A 26,696-nucleotide genomic window follows, 5' to 3' on the forward strand; every position below is an offset into this window, starting at 1 on the left:
TGAGCATTCTTTGGCATTGCCTTTCTTTGGGATTGGGATGAAAACTGGCCTTTCCAGTCCTGCGGCCACTGCTGAGTTTTCCAAATTTGCTGACATATTGAGTGCAGCATTTTCACAGCATCATCTTTTAGGATTTGAAATAGCTCAACTGGAATTCCATTATCTCCACTAACTTTGTCTGTAGATATCTCCTAAGGCCCACTTGACTTCACATTTCAGGATGTCTGGTGTGAGTGATCACACCATCGTGATTATCTGGGCTGTGAAGATCTTTTCTGTATAGGTCTTCTGTGTATTCTTGCCACCTCTTCTTAATGTCTTCTGCTTCTGTTAGGTCCATACCATTTCTGTCCTTTATTGAGTACATCTTTGCATGAAATGTTCCTTTGGTATCTCTAATTTTCTTGAAGCGATCTCTAGGCTTTCCTATTCTATTGTTTTCCTCTATTTCTTTACATTGATCTCTGAGGAAGGCTTTCTTATCTCTCCTTGCTATTCCTTGGAACTCTGCATTCACATGGGTATATTTTTCATTTTCTCCTTTGCTTTTCACCTCTCTTCTTTTCATAGCTATTTGTAAGGCCTCCTCAGACAGCCATTTTGCTTTTTTAGATTTCTTTTTCTTGGGGATGGTCTTGATCCCTGTCTCCTGTACAATGTCATGAAACTCCATCTATAGTTCATCAGGCACTCTGTCTGTCAGATCTAGTCCCTTAAATCTATTTCTCACTTCTACTGTATAATCATAAGGGATTTGATTTAGGTCATACCTGAATGGTCTAGTGGTTTTCCCCACTTTCTTCAATTTAAGTCTGAATTTGACCAAAATCGCTGCAGATGATAATTGCAGCCATGAAATTAAAAGGTGCTTACTCCTTGGAAGGAAAGTTATAACCAACCTAGACAGCATATTAAAAAGCAGAGACATTACTTTGCCAACAAAGGTCTGTCTAGTCAAGGCTATGGTTTTTCCAGTAGTCATGTATGGATGTGAGAGGTGGACTATAAAGAAAGCTGAGAGCTGAAGAACTGATGCTTTTGAACTATGGTATTGGAGAAGACTCTTGAGAGTCCCTTGGACTGCAAGGAGATCTAACCAGTCCATCCTAAAGGAAATCAGTCCTGGGTGTTCATTGGAAGGACTGATGTTGAAGCTGAAACTCAAATATTATGGCTACCTGATGCAAAGAGCTGACTCATTAGAAAAGACCCTGATGTTGGGAAAGATTGAAAGCAGGAGGAGAAGGTGACAACAGAGGATGAGATGGTTAGATGGCATCACCGACTCGATGGACATGAGTTTGGGTAAACTCTGAGAGCTGGTGATGGACAGGCCTGGCGACAGGGAGGCCTGGAGTGCTGCAGTTCATGGGGTTGCAAAGAGTCGGACACGACTGAGCAACTGAACTGAGCTGAACTGAACAGGGTGCAGATGTAGAGAATGGACTTGTGGACACAGTGGGGGAAGGAAAAGGGGTGCAAATTGAGAAATATTGACATATGTAAATTTGTCACTTTTCAACCATTGACTTGACACTGCATAAAAACACCATTAAGGCATCAGTAAAATTCATATACATTAGGGGATATTTGTGTTGCCTAACGGGTCTCCACCTAATGTGAAGAACTGGCTCATTTGAAAATACCCTGATGCTGGGAAAGATTGAAGGCGGCAGGAGAAGGGGACAACACAGGATGAGATGGTTGGATGGCATCACTGACTCAATGGACATGAGTTTGAGTAAACTCCAGGAGTTGGTGATGGACAGGGAAGCCTGGCATGCTGCAGTCCATGGGGTCGCAAAAAGTTGGACACAACTGAGTGACTGAACTGAACTGAATGGGTTTCCCAGGTGGCTTAGTGGTAAAGCATATACCTGCCAATATAGGAGATGCAGGAGACGTGAGTTTGATCCCTGGGTCGGGAAGATACCCCAGAGGAGGAAATGACAGCCCACTCCAATATTCTTTCCTGAAAAATCCCATGAACATAGGAGTCTGGTGGGCTACACTCCATAGGGTCTCAAAGAATTGGACACAACTGAACATGCACAAGTATAAGAAGTCCCATATTTGGCAGTATAGGTGATCAGTGGTACACTGAAATGGTGCTTAGCTTCCAAGAGCTTATATTCTGAAATAAGCAACAGTGAGGTACACAAGAACAAAAGAAACTAAATACATATCACTTGTCTAAAGATGTCCATGGAAGATTGCATTAGTTCCACAGTTGATAAATTCTCATGACAAGAATGTCTCACTTCTGAATTCTCTGAAACGCCTTGTGCTGTAACAAATGGAAAATATCTCATTATCACTGTATATATTGCTAGTAATAGTGCCATTTAAGAAGCACTTTGTATCACAATACTCTGTGAAGTTGATATAAATTTCCATATTTTACAGATCTAGATGAAGAAGAAGGATATTCAATAGATTAAATAACTTCTCAAAGTTACATTGTTAGTGAGCAGTGAAGGCTGGGTTCAAATTAATTTCAGGCTTCTTTCAAAATCCTGCCTCCTGATCAGATATATTCTTCTAAAATAACTCTGATGTTCACTATATTTTTACCACCCTCAAAAACCTTTTATTTTAGACATTTAATCATCTTTTAAGGACATTCTGGAATCCACTGAAAACTCTTCAATCTTATTTTCCAGCCTAGTCAGCTTAGGAGGAATCTGAAAGACTTTGTTAAAAGTCTTCAGGAAAATAATCATTGCTTCTAAGGGGAGTGAATGTGAGCTACACAATCAGTATTGAGCTTCATGCTGTTATTTCTATGTTCAATGGTATGCAACACCATGGGTCTTTAGCCAGGTCTCATAAGCAATGTGCTCAGTTAGTTCCATTCAGTCGCTCAGTCATATTCGACTCTGAGACCACATGGACTGCAGCACTCCAGGCTTCCCTATCCATCAACAACTTCAGGAGCTTTCTCAAACTCATGTCCATCGAGTCAGTGATGTCATCCAACCATCTCATCCTCTGTAGTCTCCTTCTCCTCCTGCCCTCAATCTTTCCCAGTATCAGGGTCTTTTTCTAATGACTCAGCTCTTTGCATCAGGTGGCCAAATTACTGGAGTTTCAGCTTCAGCATCAGTCCTTCCAATGAATATTCAGGACTGATTTCCTTTAGGATTGACTGGTTTGATCTCCTTGCAGTCCAAGGGACTCTCAAGAGTCTTCTCCAACACCACGGTTCAAAAGCATCAATTCTTCGGGACTCAGCCTTCTTTATGGTCCAACTCTCACATCCATACATGACTACTGGAAAAAACATAGCTTTGACTAGATGGATATTTGTCTGCAAAGTAATGTCTCTGCTTTTTAATATGCTGTCTAGGTTGGTCCTTTTCTTCCAAGGAGCAAACATCTTTGAATTTCATGGCTTCAGTCACCATCTGCAGTGATTTTGGAGCCCCCTAAAATAAAGTCTATCACTGTTTCCATTGTTTCCCCATCTATTTGCCATGAAGTGATGGGACTGGATGCCATGATCTTAGTTTTTTAAATGTTGAGTTTTAAGCCAGCTTTTTCACCCTCATCTTTCACTTTCATCAAGAGGCTCTTTAGTTCTCCTTCACTTTTCTGCCTTAAGGGTGGTGTCATCTGCATATCTGAGGTTATTGATTTTTCTCCCAGCAATCTTGATTTCAGCTTGTGTTCCATCCAGCCCAGCATTTCTCATGATGTACTCTGCATAGAAGTTAAATAAGCAAGGTGAAAATATACAGCCTTGACATCTCCTTTCTCAATTGGAACCAGTTGGTTGTTCCATGTCTGGTTCTAATTGTTGCTTCTTGACCTGCATCCAGATTTCTCAGGAGGCAGGTAAGGTGGTATGGTGTTACCATCTCTTTAAGAATTTTCTGCAGTTTGCTGTGATCCAACAACAAGCAATGTACCACACACTCAGCAATCAGACTCATGCTTCATATGTAACACTAATAACTTGACAGCGTTAACAATATAGCCCTAGACTATAGAGCAGGGCCGCGTGCCTTTGTGGTTGTAATTTATAGTGTAGTATGTGCCCTGGAGTAATAGTGCCACTGTTCTCACTCACTCAACAGTCACTTCAAAACTCAGCTTCGAATGTTCATTTTCTTGCCTTTTCTTTCCTCATGAAGCTCAATAAATCTGTTTTACTATTAAAATACATGCTGAAGATGCTTCTTGGGTGGATTTTAACTGAGAGGCATTTAAGGCTTCAGGATTAGACACAAATGCAAATTTACAACCAATCAAGGCTTTTATTAATAAAACACGCAACTTCCGCCTCATATTGGTCAAATGAATCAGTATTTAGGAAACTAAGCTAAAGAAAACATTTAAGTACTTTCTGGACAATATGAGTTTGTAACTTTCTATTACTTCCTCTCTACTATATGGCCTAAGAAATTTTTCTAATATGCCTGAAAGTTTTATCAATAGTTTACAATGACAAGCTTCTGCAGTTAGGTTTTCAGTCTCTGACATCAGATTAGCCTGAAATTACACTGAGGAATCACAGTGGGAACTGTTTAATGAGTTAATTAGTACTCACTCTACAAATAGAGCTGCACTCATTAATCTGGGAGATAAACAGCAGATGCTTGCTTTCTGCTCTCTGAAGTATGGTTCTTCTCCCACATCCTTTTATCCATATAACTATTTGATCCAATCAGGACAACTTTGTGAGTAAGAATTAGATCTGTCTCCAAGTTCAATAGAAATAAATTACCCATGCAAAGAAGGAAATGGCAATTCACTCCAGGACTATCGCCTGGAAAATCCCATGGACAGAGGAGCCTGGTAGGCTACAGTCCATGGGGTCGCAAAGAGTCAGACACGACTGAGCAATTTCACTCGATTCACTCGATACAATATCGAGGAGAATTTAGCTGCCCAGTTTAGAAAGCTCGTAAATGAGTTAGTTCCTTAGGTACTCCATGAAATGTAATGATTTCACCTGAAAAGAGCATAAGTTTTTCTCAGTATGGAGTATCATGATTAACTAGAGACTGCTTCTAACTTCAGGACAACTCTGCTGTTAACTCTGCTGCTTCATGTTAAAATAAAAAAACAACTGAAGACAGCCTTGAAACATTCCCCGATGTGACAAAACCAGGCAAACAAGCAAAGCTGAATTTAGCTTATTTTGCAAGCCTAACATCCCTCAGTTGTGTCCGACTCTATACGACCCCATGAATTGCAGCACGCCAGGCCTCCCTGTCCATCATCAACTCCCAGAGTTCACCCAAAATCATGTCCATTGAGTCGGTGATGCCATCCAGCCATCTCATCCTTTGTTGTCCCCTTCTCCTGCCCCCAATCCCTCCCAGCATCAGAGTCTTTTCCAGTGAGTCAACTCTTCGCATGAGGTGGCCAAAGTATTGGAGTTTCAGCTTTAGCATCAGTCCTTTCAAAGAACACCCAGGACTGATCTCCTTTAAAATGGACTGAGCGACTGGACTGAACTGAACTGAACTGAACTGAACTGAACGTAGCCTGGGTCATTTCTTGCTTATAGCTCTGGAAATCATAAGCTAACCTAAACTGCTTCCCAAAGTTGATAAGAGGTAACTGCAAAAAAATTTCCCATCATTTAAGAAAACTGGTATTATAACCACGCACTGTGAAGAATTAAACAATGACTGTTTTCTTACTTTATAAACTGTTTTATAACCATATACCCCTGAGCCTTCTTCCATGTTTTGGTTTGAGTGTTTCTGGTTTGCAAGCTGTCCTTTTGGTTTATGCAGAATAAATTTTCACTAATTACTATTTGGTAAATTCATTGGTTTTACCTCTGTTATTTTTAAACTTTTGACATTTTATGGCATCAGAATTGGGATCTAAAGAAGACTCTCAATGACTCTGGAGCAGGTCCTGATATCCACAGGGCTCACTGAGTTCACAGCTTTCTCAGTGACCCCAGAATTTGAGAGTAAGTCTCTTGGATGTGAGCTCTCTGCTCTCATTTTGTTTTGAATGCTTAGATTATATTATATACACCTGTATTTTGTTTCTTGGTAAGTTATCCTAATCTGTTCAAAAAGGGAGAAAATATGTGATTCCCTGTGTTTTGGAACTGCTGTTGGGGGGGGGGAGCGCGGGGAGAAAACACCCCTCACAGTTAGACATCTTAGAAAATCTAAAGACAAAATTGGGTTCCACCTGGTCTATGGGCAAAGCTCTTGTGCCTTTGGTGAAACAAGTGACCTTTCAGGAACTGTAGTAGCTGTTTAGGAACCTTTATCTTAGGTAAAACCACCTTAAAGAACACCCTTAAAAGAGAGGATTCCAAAACTCTCAGAGCTTCCCTAGAGGCAGAGTCATAAAGCACCGGCCCACCAGTGTAGGAAACCTGAAATACATGGGTTCAACCCCAGGGTTCGGAAGATCCCCTGGAAAAGGAACTGGCCACTCACTCCAGTATTCTTGCCCAGAAAATTCCATGGACAGAGCCCAGTGGACTACAGTCCATGGGGTCTCAAAGAGTCAGACACAAATGAGCATGTACATACAGAAGCTTGTAAAAGACAAAATGACTCCAAAAATAGCTCAGTATGCAAATAAAAATCTTTAGTGAAAAATTCTGGCTATCTGAGCAGGTAAAATTAACTTTAGTGAGTCTGCAAGAAATATAATTTGGATCCACGTATAATTTGAGTTTTATATCTACAACATGGCTAGAATTTTTATAACAAGAGCTACAGGATTCCTCCTTGCATCTATATGTCTATTTATGTTTGTCTATGTCCATGTTTTAGATATGTGATATTATTCTACCTTAGGATGATATTGTCAAAATTAATTTCTAAAGAGCTCCATTTAATTGGCTTAAAGAAAAAATTTTATATAAATTTGGCATTCCTAAAACTCTCAGAAATAGAGAAAATAACACAAATTTCTTTCAAGTTCACATGATCTGGGGAAATTTTTCATGAATGAAAGCTAGTTTATGTTTGTTGGCTTAATGAAAGAAGGCATTTCTTCAAATTTGTCCACTACAAAAATAAGATGATAGCTGTTTAATCTCTGATCCAAGCATAATTGTTTAAAAAAGTAACTTATGTAAGTGGAAATTAGATAAAAGTTTATGCTAAATTAAACTAAGTAATATATATTCATTGAACATCTAAATAATTTCAAATAAGAAAAATACTGAAACATTAATTAGTCAGGATAAATTTATCCACCTTGGCCTCTTAATTTTTATAGAGAGATGAAGGCTATCTGAGTCTATTAATACATAAGTCTCCTGTCACATTAGAAAATTATACTATAAAAGCATGTCTTTGAAAAATGCTTTTATAAATACATATTTAGAATTTGCTAATCTAATAAAGGATAATAATGATTGTTCAAAATTCCCTCCTTCCTTGTTTTCACTGGAAAGCAAAGAAAAGTAAAAAAGAAAAGAAAATGCATTATATAAAAAGTAGGTAAGAAAAAATAGAATGTGTTATTTTGATAAGAAAAGGTATGAAGGACAAGGGTGTGGGGTTTATTTGTTTCTTTGTTTTTATTAAGGCAAAAAAGAAAATATTTTGTCCTAAATTAAACTAATTATTCCAGAATAAGAAAGGAAAAAGAATAAACCTAAATGAATATAGAAAGTGACAGAAGGTTTGTGGAATAGGAATCTTGAGAAATGAAATCTTATGCGTGGTCAAGCTAAAAGTGAAATGAATTTATTTTTTTTTTTTAGTTTTTTATTTTTAAATTTTAAAATCTTTAATTCTTACATGCATTCCCAAACATGAACCCCCTCCCACCTCCCTCCCCACAACATCCCTCTGGGTCATCCCCATGCACCAGCCCCAAGCATGCTGCATCCTGCGTCAGACATAGACTGGCGATTCAATTCACATGATAGTATACATGTTAGAATGTCATTCTCCCAAATCATCCCACCCTCTCCCTCTCCCTCTGAGTCCAAAAGTCCGTTATACACATCTGTGTCTCTTTCCCTGTCTTGCATACAGGGTCGTCATTGCCATCTTCCTAAATTCCATATATATGTGTTAGTATACTGTATTGGTGTTTTTCTTTCTGGCTTACTTCACTCTGTATAATCGGCTCCAGTTTCATCCATCTCATCAGAACTGATTCAAGTGAATTCTTTTAACGGCTGAGTAATACTCCATTGTGTATATGTACCACAGCTTTCTTGTGAAATGAATTTAAATTTAAAAAGAGAAATATAGGATGGGGTGGTATAGGGGTATGCAATTAAAAGACAAAACTAACTCTGTAAAACAAAAGATTCAAAAATGCAGAACTCGGATACAATCTCAAAAATGACAGAATGATCTCTGTTCATTTCCAAGGCAAACCATTCAATATCATAGGAATCCAAGTCTATGCCACAACCAGTAATGCTGAAGAAGCTGAAGTTGGAACTGTTCTATGAAGACCTACAAGACCATTTAGAACTAACACCCAAAAAAGATGTCCTTTTCATTATAGGGGACTGGAATGCAAAAGTAGGAAGTCAAGAAACACATGGAGCAACAGGCAAATTTGGCCTTGGAGTATAGAATGAAGCAGGGCAAAGGAAAATAGAGTTAGCCTGAAATTAACTAATAGTTTAGTTAGAGAACACACTAGTCATAGCAAACACCCTCTTCCAAAAACACAAGAGAAAACTCTACACATGGACATCACCAGATGGCCAACACCAAAATCAGACTGATTATATTCTTTGCAGCCAAAAATGGAGAAGATCTATACAGTCAGCAAAAACAAGACCGGGAGCTGAGGGTGGCTCAGATCATGAACTCCTTATTGCCAAATTGAGACTTAAACTGACAAAGGTAGGGAAAACCACCAGACCATTCAGGTATGACCTAAGTCAAACTCCTTATGATTATACAGTGGAAGTGAGAAATAGATTTAAGGGACTAAATCTGACAGAGTGCCTGATGAACTATGGATGGAGGTTCATGACATTGTACAAGAGACAGGGATCAAGCCCATCCCCAAGAAAAAGAAATGAAAAAAAGCAAAATGGCTGTCTGAGGACACCTTACAAATAGCTTTGAAAAGAAGAGAAGCAAAAAGCAAAGGAGGAAAGGAAAGATATACTCATTTGAATGCAGAGTTGCAAAGAATAGCAAGGAGAGATAAGAAAGCCTTCCTCGGTGATCAGTGCAAAAAAACAGAGGAAAGCAATAGAATGGGAAAGACTAGAGATCTCTTCAAGAAAACTAGAGATACCAAGGGAACATTTCATGCACAGATGGGCTCAATAAAGGACAGAAATGATATGGACATAAAAGAAGCAGAAGATATTAAGAAGAGGTGGCAAGAATACACAAAAGAACTGTACAAAAATGATCATCACAACCCAGATATTCATGATGGTGTGATCACTCACCTAGAGCCAGACATCCAGGAATGTGAAGTCAAGTAGGCCTTAGGAAGCATCACTATGAACAAAGCTAGTCCATGGGGTCGCTAAGAGTCAGACATGACTGAGCGATTTCACTTTCAATTTTCACCTTCATACTTTGGAAAAGGAAATGGCAACCCACTCCAGTGTTCTTGCCTGGAGAATCCCAGGGACAGGGGAGCCTGGTAGGCTGCCATCTCTGGGATCGCACAGAGTCGGACAAGACTGAAGCGACTCAGCAGCAGCAGTGGAGGTAATGGAATTTCAGTTGAGCTATTTCAAATCTTAAAAGATGATGCTATGAAAGTGTTGCACTCAATATGCCAGCAAATCTGGAAAATTCAGCAGTGGCCTCAGGATAAGAAAAGGTTAGTTTTCATTCCAATCCCTAAGAAAGGCAATGCCAAAGAATGTTCAAACTACTGCACAATTGCACTCATCTCACACAGTAGCAAAGGAATGCTCAAAATTCTCCAAGCCATGCTTCAGCAATACGTGAACTGTGAACTTCCAGATGTACAAGCTAGTTTTAGAAAAGGCAGAGGAACCAGAGATCAAATTGCCAGTATCTTCTGGATCATCAAAAAAAGCAACAGAGTCCCATAAAAACATCTATTTCTGCTTTATTGACTATGCCAAAGCCTTTGACTGTGTGGATCACAATAAACTGTGGAAAATTCTGAGATAGATGGGAATACCTGCCCACCTGACCTGCCTCTTGAGAAATCTGTATGCAGGTCAGGAACCAACAGTTAGAACTGGACATTACAGACTGGTCCCAAATAGGAAAAGGAGTATATCAAGGCTATATATTGTCACTCTGCTTATTTAATTTCTATGCAGAATACATCATGAGAAATGCTGGGCTGCATGAAGCACAAGCTGGAATCAAGATTGCCGGGAAAAATATCATTAACCTAATATATGCAGATGACACCACAGAAAGTGAAGAATTAAAGAGCCTCTTGATGAAAGTGAAAGAAGAGAGTGAAAAAGTTGGCTTAAAGCTCAACATTCAGAAAACGAAGATCAAGGCTTCCGGTCCCATAACTTCATGGCAAATAGATGGAGAAACAGTGGAAACAGTGGCAGACTTTATTTTTGGGGGCTCCAAAATCACTGCAGTTGGTGATGAACAGGGAGGCCAGGCGTTCTGCAGTCCATGGGGTTACAAAGAGTCGGACACATTGAGCAACTAAACTGAATTGAACTCTGTATAAAATAAATAAGGAAGAAAGATATATTGTATAGTATAGGGAAATGTAGCCATTGTTTTTAATAACTTTAAATTAATAAAAAGTACAAAAATGTTGAATCACTATGTTGTATACCTGAAACTAATATAATATTGTAAATGAGCTATATTCAATTTTTAAAAGTTTTAATATTAAAAGTATACTGGAGCAAAATAAGAATTTTATTTTCTCTGTTAAATCCCAGATATTTTAAATTATTGATCTGCTCTTAATAAGAAATTATAAACAAAGCTTTCTTTATATTTAATGTAATCTGCCTAGGAAACAGAAAATTCTGTATCTCATGGAAAAAATTTCCTATGCTTCACCTTGTCTATGTCAGGACTTTGGCTACTTAGGAAAAAATGGTGTTTTCAATATTAAGGGAACTAAGTTTTTTTCAGAACTATGTAACTTTTTTTTTAACTTGAAGGATAATTGCTTTACAGAATTTTGTTGTTTTCTGTCAAACCTCAAAATGAATCAGCCATAGGTATACACATATCCCCTCCTTTTTGAACCTCACTCCTGTCTCCCTCCCCATCCCACCCCTCTAGACTAATAGAGAGCCCCTATTTTAGTTTCCTGATCCATACAGCAAATTCCTGTTGGCTATCTATTTTACATATGGTAATGTAAGTTTCCTTGTTACTCTTTCCATACATCTCACCCTCTCCTCCCCTCTCCCCATGTCCATAAGTCTATTCTCTATGTCTGTTCCTCCATCACTACCTTATAAATAAATTCAGACGTGAACGTGAAGTCACTCAGCAGTGTCTGACTCTTTGCGACCCCATGGACTGTAGCCTACCAGGCTCCTCTGTCCATGGGATTTTCCAGGCAATAGTACTGGAGTGGATTGCCATTTCCTTCTCCAAGGAATCTTCCCAACCCAGGGATCAAACCCGAGTCAAATTCTTAGAATCTGAGATGTTTTTATATAATGTTATATCATAATTCCATCTTGAAATTTAACTTTATCTTGAAATATTCTTATATCACAAAAGTAACCAAATGTCCTTGATAATTGCATTATCATGAGCTCTTACTAGGTCTTTAACCATGGCTATTCTTAGTTCTGTTGACACTCACAGTTATTGTTTTCTTTTGAAGCATTTGCAAAAGTATTCCTACAAAAATGCTTCATCTTCAAAGAGATCCATAGGGAGAGTCTTTAATGAAAAACTGACTCATAAAGCCACTAACTCAGGGTCAAGGAAAATAAGAATTAATTACATAAGACTAAATGAACAGATAAAAATGATTATAATTTTTGTGACTTCATTTAACACATTGTTAGCTAATTTAATGTTTTATTTTCCAGATTTAAATAACCTCTTTTTCTCTGGCTTTTTAAGTTTTCTATGGCTTACAACAATTTGGTAAAGTATGCCTTTGCAACAAAGATTGAAACATTTATCTTTTTTTCTTTACCTGACACTTCTAGAATTCTGAAACTTATTAAATATTCTTATTGTTCATGACAATATAGATATTTACTTGAATTCAATAAGAATCTATTCTCCTATTTTAAAAACTCTTTTGGACAAGTCCTCAATGACTTTCTTAACCTAAAGGGATGCTGAAGGTGTAATCTGAGCTTCCCTATTACCAAGCAATTTTAAAGAGCCAAAATTGACTTGATAGAGTCAATAAAACCTCTTGTATATTATCAAAACTTTGAAATGTCGTATTTGAGAACATGCATAGAATTACTGTTCTGAATCCACTTAGGTATATAATCAAGTCAGTTCAATAACAGTAGGCTTATTTCATAAACAAATCAGTTTCATTATAAGTATTATTTGATAAAAATGGAATTAATATCAAAAACTGTGTTTTAATTAAAAACTATAGTGTATCCGTTATCAAATTCTAATCCTGTCTTTGATGTTTTATCTACTTGGAAACTTCAGAAAAACAAAAACACAACAGGTTACTTATGGACAAGCTTTATCCCTATTGCTGTATGGGCCACTCAAGTAAGCTCTGTAGACACGTGATGACATCATCAAAGATATTCAAACTGCAAACCAGAAAAATTCATCAGATAGAAACTGTCATCTTTATTCCACCATCTGGAGATGCTTAGAACTTCAATCCAGAAATTTTTTAAGCTAACTTCTCTTCAAACTCTGAAGCTAAATTTATGATTTGTTCAAACTACTAAGCTTTGTTTTTCTTTTGTTACCACAGAAACACATCTCATTAAATTATCTGATTGCTCATATCATACAGGAGCCTAATTGAGGTGGAAGCTTATCTGCATCACCACCTCCTGAAATAAAGTTATCTTCACATTCATCCTGTCCTAAGTAATCATGAGTACATGTAACTGCCAATACATCAGGCTGTGCCCACGTAAATAACTTTAAGGAGTTATAACCCATTTAAGTTATTAAATTGGTTAAATCTTGGCTCCTGGGAATCTCTGCTCCAGGAAATTTTTTTATTCTTGGTTACTGTTCTCCTTTTAGTCATCATATTAACCTTTTTAGTGTGTTGTGTTTGCTCAAAGATTTAAAAGCCTGTCTCCAGCCACTCACACGTGAAATGGTATCTATTACAATCAGACAACTGGATCAAATCAACAAAAAACACATAAATGATGAAGATGGTGACTAGACAGCCTCTGGCCTAATGACTCAACCTAATGGAAAAACAACTGTGTGATTCTTGGGTCTGACTACATCCACAGTGGTAACTGAGAGTAAGGCTACACTGGTTGGTCTTACTCTCAGCCTCCTGAGAGAATGACCAAAAGAGGGTGGGATTTTTAAAATCACCAATAGGGACCAGACTTGAATAACTCCCTAAGCACACAACACCAGTTTAATTAAACAAGCAAAGCTTAATTTAACTTATTTTCTCTTTTTTTTACAAGACTAACTTAGCCTTGCTTATGCCTTTGGAAATCATAAGTAAACAGTTTCCCAAGGTTGATAGGAGGTGACCACCAGCCAATTCCCTATCATTTAAGACAATTCTAATATTATAACTAATCATTAGAATACTAAACAGTGACTGCTTTCTTATATAATCTGCTTGATAACCATATATCCCCAAGCCTCCTACATTTTGGTTTGAGTGCTCCTAGTTTGCAAATTGTCTCTTTGGCATGTGTACAATATTATGAATAAAATAATAAAACAAAACAAAATTTTACTAATTACTACTTCAGTAATTCCCTGACTTTACTTTTGCTATTTTTGAGCTTTTGACAAATGTGTGTGTGCATACTGAGTTGCTCAGTTGTGTCTGACTCTTTGTGACCCTACGGACTGTAGCCCACCAGGTTCCTCTGTGCATGGGATTTTCCAGCTAAGAATACTGAAGTGAGTTACCATTTCCTTCTCCAGGGGATCTTCTTGACCCAGGGATAGAGCCCATATCTCCTGCTTGATAGGCGAACTCTTTACTGAGCCACCAGGGAAGGTCTTTGACATATGGAATGTAAATTTTAAAACATCAAAATTCTAGTATACTTTGAGATGCCTGGTTCATTAAGATCAGACTTGTAAATGGTGTATTCAAAGAGAAAAACTGAGATTGAGATAAGCTAATGAAATCTACCTGTAGGTACATAAAAACTCTATTAAATGCACAAGAAAGCTATTAATCACACTAATTGCATTCGTTGACTGGAAGGACGGAGGGAAACATTCACATTTCATTTTACACTCTGCTGTTCTTTTTCTACCATAGATATGTATTACAGCAATAATAATTACAATAACTTAAAAATGGATGTAAAGAGCAAATGTGGTGGAGTGAGCACGAAGAATCTTTAAGCCATGGAGGATAATGTCCTTTGCTCCCAAGTAGAATATCTGGATATACCCATTGCCATCTGCCTTCTCTTACCCAGACACAGACATTTAACAAGTATTATCCCTAGAGAATCTACCTGATAACCACGGTCCTTTTTGCCACTTGGAGAGTCACCAATACTGAAGAAAGGGCATTTTATAAAGTTCTGTTTTAGAATTAAAATTTTTTTCTAATTGAAATTATAATAAAACTGGACAATAGCTCACAAAATCCCATTTAACTTATAATATATCTATAATACTAATAACATTCAGAATCTATTATATTTATACACTTAAAAATCTGGTTTCCCTGAGTCTGTAATTTGCATTCCAAACTACTGACTTAGAAGTGAAAATTATTACTCTAGGCTTACCATTTACTCAGCTTTAAGGTACATATATGTAGAGAATATAAATATGCCATGAATATGCCAGATGTTTTTAAAACACAAATGACAAACACAAAAGAACAGAAAACTAAATAATAAGCTAGTAAGTCAAAAACATTGATGACATAAACATTAAAATTCTAAGCTTGAATTATTACAAGTTCACACCCAGAAAAGTTTCATCTGAATTCTATAACACACAATTATATCAATTCCAGTATGAAGTGAGTACATTTTGAAACAAACTATATGATTTTATAAAAAAAAAAAACATTGAAAAAGACACGTAATCAATTTATGAATTATTTTTACAGCTTTGTAGGATGCCAGTATACAAAAAAATAAAATAAAACAAAGATGATCGCAAATCCTTAAAAAACAAGTATTGTCCAAAAGTCCGCTCTACACATCTGTGTCTTTTTTGCTGTCTTGCATACAGGGTCGTCATTGCCATCTTTCTAAATTCCATATATATGTGTTAGTATACTGTATTGGTGTTTTTCTTTCTGGCTTACTTCATTCTATATAATCGGCTCCAGTTTCATCCATCTCATCAGAACTGATTCAAATGTATTCTTTTTAATGGCTGAGTAATACTCCATTGTGTATATGTACCACAGCTTTCTTATCCATTCATCTGCTGATGGACATCTAGGTTGTTTCCATGTCCTGGCTATTATAAACAGTGCTGCAATGAACATTGCGGTACATGTGTCTTTCTATTCTGGTTTCCTTGGTATGTATGCCTAGCAGTGGGATTGCTGGGTCATAAGGCAGTTCTATTTGCAATTTTTTAAGGAATCTCCACATTGTTCTCCATAGTGGCTATACTAGTTTGCATTCCCACCAACAGTGCAAGAGTGTTCCCTTTTCTTCACATCCTCCCCAGCATTTATTGCTTGTAGACTTTTGGATCGCAGCCATTCTGACTGGTGTGAAGTGGTACCTCACTGTGGTCTTGATTTGCATTTCTCTAATAATGAGTGATGTTGAGCATCTTTTCATGTGTTTGTTAGCCATCCGTATGTCTTCTTTGGAGAAATGTCTATTTAGTTCTTTGGCTCAGTTTTTGATTGGGTCGTTTATTTTTCTGGAATTGAGCTGCATAAGTTGCTTGTATATTTTTGAGATTAGTTGTTTGTCAGTTGCTTCATTTGCTATTATTTTCTCCCATTCAGAAGGCTGTCTTTTCACCTTGCTTATATTTTCCTTTGTTGTGCAGAAGCTTTTAATTTTAATTAGATCCCATTTGTTTATTCTTGCTTTTATTTCCAGAATTCTGGGAGGTGGATCATAGAGGATCCTGCTGTGATTTATGTCTGACAGTGTTTTGCCTATATTCTCCTCTAGGAGTTTTATAGTTTCTGGTCTTACATTTAGATGTTTAATCCATTTTGAGTTTATTTTTGTGTGTGGTGTTAGAAAGTGATCTAGTTTCATTCTTTTACAAGTGGTTGACCAGTTTTCCCAGCACCACTTGTTAAAGAGATTGTCTTTACTCCATTGTATATTCTTGCCTCCTTTGTCAAAGATAAGGTGTCCATATGTGTGTAGATTTATCTCTGGGCTTTCTATTTTGTTCCATTGATCTATATTTCTGTCTTTGTGCCAGTACCATACTGTCTTGATGACTATGGGAGAGGGTAGGATGATTTGGGAGAATGGCATTGAAACATGTATACTATCATGTAAGAAACGAATTGCCAGTCTATGTTTGATGCAGGATACAGGATGCTTGGGGCTGGTGCATGGGGATGATCCAGAGAGATGATATGGGGTGGGAGGTGGGAGGGGGGTTCATGTTTGGGAACTCATGTACACCCGTGGTGGATTCATGTCACTGTATGGCAAAACCAATACAGTATTGTAAAATAAAATAAAGTAAAAATAAAAAATTTTTTTAAAAAAAACAAATATTGTACTTTAAGGAATAAAATGTAAAGACTAGTTCTTGAAGAATGAATTGGATAATGATAGCAATTATATTTCCATGTTTGACCTTGGTGCTTAGGAAAAGATTCTTGAAATGCCATCAGACTAAATATATATAATACATAAAATCAAACAATCCACAACTGAAACTAATACCTACCCATATGGTACTAGACAAATAGGGCCATCACTGTGTACTTTATTTTCATGTTTTTCCCTTGGATTATGTATAGCAAAACTAATACAGTATTGTAAAGTAAAAATAATAAGAATAATATTTAAAAGTCTACAAAAAAAGAAAGTTCTTTTAAGTTCTAAGACAATTATGTTAGTTATAATTATTATTATATCCTGAATTTCAAGAATATAGTAAGCATATAATGTTACAGGAGACTATATAAGGGAAAAGTATTTTCCCAGACTGCGATGAGAAGATAGATTTATAACTAAGATTATCAGTTTCTATCATTGGCCAGGCTCACAAATAATAATTTAAAAATCATAGTTAAAAATACTTCTGACAGGAGACAATGACAAAATTACATGGCCTGTGCTTTAGGGAGTGTTAGATTCCAGTGGAAGTAGCAAGTAGTTAAACAAGTAAATACTTTAAAATATTACGGGTATAAAGTTTGTTGACAGAATGGTGAAGATCACTGTCAAACTATCCCTTTGTGTTTCAGAGTTATTACTTATCATCACAGAGTAGAAGGGAGAAATAATTAAATACAAACTTAGATAGAGAATATATATCATATATTTTTATAAAAATAAATAAAATGTTGAAGTTCCAAAGAAAGACTGTTAGAAGAAAAGGGAAAATGAAGCCCTAAATCCCACAGCACTTCTCTAATGTAATAATTTCTGCTTTGGATTCTGTGCTGCCAACACTTGACTGTTCGCAGATAAACATCTCACAATTATTAGCCATGTTTGCTCAAGCTGAACATTTATCTCCTTGAAAATTAAGCACCTGCAGAGAAAACATAAACACACACACACACATACACACACAAGAATATCTCTCTTCTAAACATCCTTAGGCTGCAACAACTCTGGTACAGACATGCCAAGACGTCTATAATTATAAACTGGTTTCCTATGGAACCCACCAAACCAAAATTAACATCCAAGCATGAAGCAATTTTGTCAAAAACTATACTTGTTGCATGTAAAATCTGTGCTTTTATTTTCGTAGTATGTCATGTGGTCTGCATGAAAAACTAACAAAAAAAATAAAACAGGATCCTGCTGGATACAGGTTTTCAAGAACATGACCACGTTATCCTTCATGGTTATGCGGCACAAAAGCTGTGGCACAGCAAGGCTTCCCATGGCTTTAACTGGGAGTGGAGTGAGAGTATGTTTGGAAACTCACAATGATTATAATAACACTTGAAATTTTAAAAAGAATAGTTTGCCATTTGCTCCATGAAATTCTTCAAGTTGTCAAACTTGAGTTGAACCTTGAAAGAAACTGATCATGAGCTCTTTGAAAAACTGGCTTCTTCAAGCATGCTTTTCAGGGAAAAATATGGTTCCTCTCAACATGAGCATTAAAATAATATACACACCTGGTTGAAAATGTATTTGCTTCCAAACACTTGGCTAATGGAATAGGCTTGTGAAGTTTATGAAGCATTTTGAAAAAAACATAAAATGGGTAAATTACTATAGCTTTACATTAAAAAAACAAAAAACAAAAATTGTGAGGACTTAAGGCCAGAACTGGAAGTGAGGGACAGGGAAGCCTGGCGTGCTGTGGTTCATGGAGTCACAAAGAGTCAGACACGACTGAGCAACTGAACTGAACTGAATGCAGGAACAGCTAAGACTGTTAAAAGAGACTACTCAATAACAGAACATTTAGATATGAGTAGAACTGGTATGGTATGGACCTAACAGAATTAGAAGATATTAAGAAAAGGTGGCAAAAATACACAGAAGAACTATACAAAAAAGATCATCAACCCAGATAACCATGATTGTGTGATCACTTACCTAGAGCAAGATATCTTGGAATGCAAAGTCAAGTGGGCCTTAAGAAGTATTACTATGAACAAAGCTAGCGGAGGCGATCGAATTCCAGTTGAGCTATTTGAAATCCTTAAAGATGATTCTGTGAAAGTGCTACACTCGATATGCCAGCAAACCTGGAAAACTCAGCAGCAGCCTTAGCACTGAAAAGATCAGCTTTCATTCCAATCCCTAAGAAAGGCAATGCCAAACAATGTTCAAACTACTGCAAAATTGCACTCATCTCACACACCAACAAAGTAATGCTCAAAATTCTCCAAGCCAGGCTTCAACAGTGCATGAACCATGAACTTCCAGATGTTCAAGCTAGATTTAGAAAAGGCACAAGAACCAGAGATCAAATTACCAACATCCGCTGGATCATGGAAAAGCAAGAGAGTTCCAGAAAAACATCTATTTCTGCTTTATTGACTATGCCAAAGCCTTTGACTGTGTGGATCACAATATACTGTGGAAAATTCTGAAAGAGATGGGAATACCAGACCACCTGATCTGCCTCCTGAGAATCTGTATGCAGGTCAAGAAGCAACAGTTAGAACTGGACATGGAACAACAGACTGGTTCCAAATAGGAAAAGGAGTACGTCAAGGCTGTATATTGTCACCCTGCTTATTTAACTTATATGCAGAGTACATCATGAGAAAAGCTGGGCTGGATGAAGCACAAGCTGGAATCAAGATTGCTGGGAGAAATATCAATAACCACAGATGTGCAGATGACACCCTTATGGCAAAACGTGAAGAAGAACTAAAGAGCTTCATGATGAAAGTGAAAGAGGAGAGTGAAGAAGTTGGCTTAAAACTCAACATTCAGAAAACTAAGACCATGGCATCCAGTACCATCACTTCATGGCAAATAGATGGGGAAATAATAGAAACAGCAACAGACTATATTTTGGGGGCCTCAAAAAACACTGCAGATGGTGACTGGAGCCATGAAATTCAAAGATGCTTGCCCCTTGGAAGAAAAGCTATGACCAACCTAGACAACATATTAAAAATCAGAGACATTACTTTGCCAACAAAGGTCCAATTAGTCAAAGCTATGGTTTTTCCAGTAGTCATGTATGGATGTGAGAGTTGGACTGACTGTAAAGAAAAGATGAGCACTGAAGAACTTATGCTTTTGAACTGTGGTATTGGAGAAGACTCTTGAGAGTCCCTTGGACTGCAAGGAAATCATACCAGTCAATCATAAAGGAAATCAGTCCTGAATATTCATTGGAAGGAGTGATGCTGAAGTTGAAACTCCAATACTTTGGCCACCTGATGCAAAGAACCAACACACTGGTAAAGACCTTGATGCTTGGAAAGGTTGAAGGCAGGAATAGAAGGGGACAACAGAGGCTGAGATGGTTGGATGGCATCACCGACATGATGGCTATGAGTTTGAATAGACTCTGGAAGTTGGTGATGGACAGAGAGGCCTGGCGTGCTGTAGTCCGTGGGGTCGCCAAAAGTTGGACACAACTGAGTGACTGAACCGAACTGAACTTAGAACTGGTAGTGTGAAGATATGGGAAGCTATACTCCTCAGGGGTTTAAAATAATACTTCTAAACCTAAGGAAATGCCACATTTGGCATTACCTAATCCTCCATCTCTGACAATAACAGAAAGGGAATTCTAATGAAGAATAAATAATAAGTCCGTTTGCTCCTATTTCTCCTGATATAAACTGTTATTATGCTATCTTAGTTAAATGAGATGGCTATTTTACTATTATCATTGAAGAAATCTGACAAAATATGGGTCTAATTATTTCCACATACTAAACCTGGACTCCAGGTAGACTTCATAATAATTCTACTCTGCTTGTGTGGTCTTTCTGGCAACAGAAGGAAAGGAGTACAAGCCAAATCAGTTCTCAGTTGAGGCAAGAGCAACACAGCACTATTTAGATAATCTGCCCAAGACTTCTGGTTAGCACTGTATGGCCCATACAATTCAATATTTGAATTTTAAAGTTCTGTGGCGAATATTTCCAAACGTAAGAAGACAAAACACAGAGTATGAGAAAAAAGCAAGACAAAATTGCCTCTTATCAACTCTTCAAAAATCATTTGGATATATTAAAAAAACAATAAAGAACTATGGAAGTAAGCTTTCAACATAAAGCTTGGTACTGAACACATCAGATAAAATAACACTGAGCATGATATAAAGTTTGAAGATCCTAGAAGGGAACTGACTTCATTAAAACAAAAAAAGCCTTGGCACTGGGGTCAGAACCAGTGTATTCTACCATCAGCTTTGCCTTTGAGAGACCAGCATGAAACTCTTGGAACTCCAAAGCTTTTTCTTTAATTGTGGTCAAACATATAGTCTCATCACTTTTTAGGACCCAATTCTTCCTCTTTAAAATAGGAAGTTGCAGGTGAGATGGCTTTTAGACTCACTTATCTATGAAATTTTATTAAACCTTTCTACTAATTTTAATGCATGTGCTTCTAAGAGCATTTTACATTTCCTTTACCTAAGAATGATGAAAAATGTTGGCATGAACATTCTCAAGCAAGAGTTTGAGGTTCTGCAGATAACCTTGAATCTTCTGTATTTTACTAGATGCATTGTGCTTTGTCTTACCAAGAGCACAAAACCTCTGCCATGAAAAAATAGGAGAAAACCTTTTATTTTACCCTCTAATCCCATTTAGCTAAAACTACAAAGACTCAAAAGCCCTGTACATGTTGTAGTAAGATGCACTTATAACATTGCAAATTATTTCAGAAGCTTTCTATGAAAGGAAAATTTAAGCAGAAATTATGAGAACATATATTACCTTTTGGACTATAACCAATAAGTGAGATTTATTTTATTTCAAAGCTTTGCTATGTCACCCTTGGCAGGAAAATCATTCAACCTATTTGGGTCTCAGATGTATGCTTGTGCGAAATTCAAATTACACCTAACCTGCCTATAAGCAGACATCTAAAATAAATGATTTCTTAAGGTGGCTTTCAGCTCGAAGATCTATATTTCTGTGGTTTTAAGTGGGAAAATAATTCAATATACATTCCTATAATTCTCCTCATATAACTACATTAAATTCACAGTGGCAGAAATAGAGACACTAGATATTAAAAGCAAGTGTCAGTGTACATCTTGACCTACACAATGATATTATCACTTGTAGACTTTCTAAGATTGCAGAATGCCTGTTGCCTATCCACATAATCCATTTGGATCTGTGTCCTTGTTTGCAATGTTTACTTTTCATACCACAGAAAAGATCACTGACCCCAACCAAATAGATAGCGTACAAAAATAAGTCCACTTATCTAAGAATTTCCTTAAATTGCTCTTTGATAAAGCTGAAGAATTTAAACTGATCACATGGACCACAGCCTTGTCTAACTCAAGGAAACGATGAGCCATGCCCTGTAGGGCCACCCAAGACAGATGGGTTATAGTGGAGAGCTCTAACAAAACATGGTCCACTGGAGAATAGAATGGCAAACCACTTCAGTACTCTTGCCTTGAGAAACCCATGAACAGTATTAAAAGGCAAAAAGATAGGACATGGAAAGATGAATGCCCCAAGACAGTAGGTGCCCAATATGCTACTGGAGATCAGTAGAGAAATAACTCCAGAAATAATGAAGAGATGGAGTCAAAGCAAAAACGACACCCAGTTGTGAATTTGACTGGTGATGAAGTAAAGTCCGGTAAAGAGCAATATTGCATAGGAACCTGGAATGGTTAGGTCCATGAATCAAAGCAAATTGGAAGTGGTCAAACAGGAGATGGCAAGAATGAACATTGACATTTTATGAATCAGTGAACTAAAATGGACTGGAATGGGTGAATTGAACTCAGATGACCATTATATCTACTACTGTGGGCAAGAATCCCTTAGAAGACATGGAGTAGCCATTACAGTCAACAAAAGAGTCCGAAATGCAGTACTTGGATGCAGTCTCAAAAATGACAGAATGCTCTCTGTTCGTTTCCAAGGCAAACCATTCAATATCACGGTGATCCAAGTCTATGACTCAACCAGTAATGCTGAAGAAGCTGACGTTGACTGGTTCTATGAAGACCTACACAACACAAGACCTTTCAGAACTAACACCCAAAAAAGATGTCCTTTTCATTATAGGGGATTGGAATGCAAAAGTAGGAAGTCAAGAGCTACCTGAATAATAGGCAAATTTGGCCTTGGAGTACAAAACAAAGCAGGGCAAAGACTAACATAATTTTGCCAACAGAACGCACTGGTCATAGCAAACACCCTCTTCCAACAACACAAGAGAAGACTCTCCACACAGACATCACCAGATGGTCAATACTGAAATAAGATTGATTATAGTCTATGCAGCCAAAGATTGAGAAGCTCTGTACAGTCAGTGAAAATAAGACAGGGAACTGACTATGGCTCCGATCGTGAGCTCCTTATTGCCAAATTCAGACTTAAATTGAAGAAAGTGGGGAAAACCACTGAACTATTCAGGTATGACCCAAATCAAACCCCTTATGATTATACAGTGGAAGTGATAAATAGATTTAAGGGACTGGACCTGATAGAATGCCTGAAGAACTGTGGACAGAGGTTCGTGACATTGTACATGAGGCAGGGATCAAGACCATCCCTGAGAAAAAGAAATGCAAAAAGGCAAGATGGCTGAGGAGGCCTTACAAATAGCTGAGAAAAGAAGAGAAGCTAAAGGCAAAGGAGAAAAAGGAAAAGTTATATCCATTTGAACGCAGATCTCCAAAGATATAAGGAGAGATATGAAAGCCTTCCTTGGTGATCAATGCAAAGAAGAGAGGAAAATAATAGAATGGGAAAGACTAGAGATCTCCTCAAGAAAATTAGAGCTACCAAGGGAAAAGGGAAATAAATGGTATGGACCTAAAAGAAGCAGAAGATACTAAGAAGAGGTGGCAAGAATACAAAGAAGAACTATACAAAAAAAAAAAGATCTTCATGACCCAGATAATCATGATGGTGTGATCACTCATCTAGAGCCAGACATCCTGGAATGTAAAGACAAGTGGGCCTTAGGAAGCATCACTATGAACAAAGCTAGTGGAGGTGATGGAATTCCAGCTGAGCTACTTCAAATCCTAAAAGATGATTCTGTGAAAGTGCTGCACTCAATATGCCAGCAAATTTGGAAAACTCAGCAGTGGCTATAGGACTGGAAAAGGTCAGTTTTCATTCCATTCCCAAAGAATGTTCAAACTACTGCACAATTGCAATCATCTCACATGCTAGAAAGTAATGCTCAAAATTATCCAAGCCAAGAAGAACAAAGAGCCTCTTGAGGAAAGTGAAAAAGTTGGCTTAACACTCAGCATTCAGAAAACTAAGACAATGGCATCTGGTCCCATTACTTCATAGCAAATAGATGGAGAAACAATGGAAAGAGTGACAGACTTTATTTTAGGGGCTCCAAAATCACTGCAGATGCTGACGGCAGCCATGAAATTAAAAGATGCTTGCTCCTTGGAAGAAAAGTTATGAACATCCTAAACAGCATATTAAAAAGCAAAGACATTATTTTACAAACAAAGGTCCATCTAGTCAAAGCTATGGTTTTTCCAGTAGTCAAAGACAGAAATATAGATCAATGGAACAAAATAGAAAGCCCAGAGATAAATCCACACACCTATGGACACCTTATCTTCGACAAAAGAGGCAAGAATATACAATGGAGTAAAGACAATCTCTTTAACAAGTGGTGCTGGGAAAAATGGTCAACCGCTTGTAAAAGAATGAAACGAGATCACTTTCTAACACCACACACAAAAATAAGCTCAAAATGGATTAAAGATCTAAACGTAAGACCAGAAACTATAAAACTCCTAGAGGAGAACATAGGCAAAACACTGTCAGACATAAATCACAGCAGGATCCTCCATGATCCACCTCCCAGAATACTGGAAATAAAAGCAAAAATAAACAAATGGGATCTAATTAAAATTAAAAGCTTCTGCACAACAAAGGAAAATACAAGCAAGGTGAAAAGACAGCCTTCTGAATGGGAGAAAACAATAGCAAATGAAGCAACTGACAAACAACTAATCTCAAAAATATACAAGCAACTTCTGCAGCTCAGCTCCAGAAAAATAAATGACCCAATCAAAAAATGAGCCAAAGAACTAAATAGGCATCTCTTCAAAGAAGACATACAGATGGCTAACAAACACATGAAAAGATGCTCAACATCACTCATTATCAGAGAAATGCAAAGCAAACCACAATGAAGTGCCATTTCACACCAGTCAGAATGGCTGCGATCCAAAAGTCTACAAGCAATAAATGCTGGGGAGGATGTGAAGAAAAGGGAACCCTCTTACACTGTTGGTGGGAATGCAAACTAGTACAGCCACTATGGAAAACAGTGTGGCGATTCCTTAAAAAATTGCAAATAGAACTGCCTTATGACCCAGCAATCCCACTGCTAGGCATACATACTGAGGAAACCAGAATTGAAAGAGACACAGGTACCCCAATGTTCACTGCAGCACTGTTTATAATAGCCAGGACATGGAAACAACCTAGATGTCCATCAGCAGATGAATGGATAAGAAAGCTGTGGTACATATACACAATGGAGAATTACTCAGCCATTAAAAAGAATACATTTGAATCAGTTCTAATGAGATGGATGGAACTGGAGCCAATTATACAAAGTGAAGTAAGCCAGAAAGAAAAACACCAATACAGTATACTGACACATATATACGGAATTTAGAAAGATGGTAATGATGACCCTGTATGCAAGACAGCAAAAGAGACACAGATGTATAGAACGGACTTTTGGACTCAGAGGGAGAGGGAGAGAGTGGGATGATTTGGGAGAATGGCATTGAAACATGTATACTGTCATGTAAGAAACGAAGTGCCAGTCTATGTTCGATACAGGATACAGGATGCTTGGGGCTGGTGCATGGGGATGATTCAGAGAGATGACATGGGGTGGGAGGTGGGAGGGGGATTCAGGATTGGGAGCTTGTATACACCCGTGGTGGATTCATGTCAATGTATGGCAAAACCAATACTGTATTGTAAAGTAAAAATAAGGTAAAAATTTAAAAAAAAAGAAAGCTGAGCACTGAAGAATTGATGTTTTTGAACTGTGGTGTTGGAGAAGACTCTTGAGAGTCCCTTGGACTGCAAGGAGATCCAACCAGTCCATCCTAAAGGAAATCAGTCCTAAATATTCATTGGAAGGACTGATGCTGAAGCTGCATCTGCAATACTTTGGTACCTGATACAAAGAACTGACTCTCTGGAAAAGACCCTGATGCTGGGAAAGATTGAAGGCAGGAAAAGGGGATGACAGAGGATGAGATTGGCATCACCGACCTGATCAACATGAGTTTGAGTATGCCCCGGGAGTTGGTGATGGACAGGGAGGCCTGGTATGCTGCAGGCCATGAGGTCTCAAAGAGTTGGACACAACCAAGCAACTGAACTGAACTGAACTAAAGAAGTTCTTAGTCATAAAAACATCTAATTTGGGAGAGGCCAGAGTCTCTTGGAGACTCTAATTTATCCTTAGATCCCAGTTGCAACACAGTCTAATGGGTGATAACACATTACCATATTAACATCTTCCTTTATATCATGCAGTGTATGGCCATGGGCTAGGAGTTGGCTAGTAGATGTACATGAGCTGTAAGAAAGAGGGGATTTTGTCCAAGTTCCTCTATTACCCCATAAATAATGCAAGTTCAGTTCAGTTCAGTCGCTCAGTCATGTCCGACTCTTTGTGACCCCAGGAATCGCAGCACGCCAGGCCTCCCTGTCCATCACCATCTCCCAGAGTTCACTCAGACTCACATCCATCGAGTCCATGATGCCATCTGGCCATGTCATCCTTTGTTGTCTCCTTCTCCTCCTGCCCCCAATCCCTCCCAGCATCAGAGTCTTTTCCAATGAGTCAACTCTTT

At 37.7% G+C, this 26,696-nt stretch overlaps 1 protein-coding gene across 1 annotated transcript in view; it reads right to left on the minus strand.

The window, feature by feature from the left end:
• Positions 1 to 26,696, minus strand: part of KCNH5 (potassium voltage-gated channel subfamily H member 5) — a 401,757-nt gene that overhangs the window by 209,834 nt on the left and 165,227 nt on the right. The window lies entirely within an intron of this gene.

The sequence above is a fragment of the Ovis aries genome, chromosome 7 (assembly GCF_016772045.2).
Source record: "Ovis aries strain OAR_USU_Benz2616 breed Rambouillet chromosome 7, ARS-UI_Ramb_v3.0, whole genome shotgun sequence".
NCBI classification, from domain to species: Eukaryota; Metazoa; Chordata; class Mammalia; order Artiodactyla; family Bovidae; genus Ovis; species Ovis aries.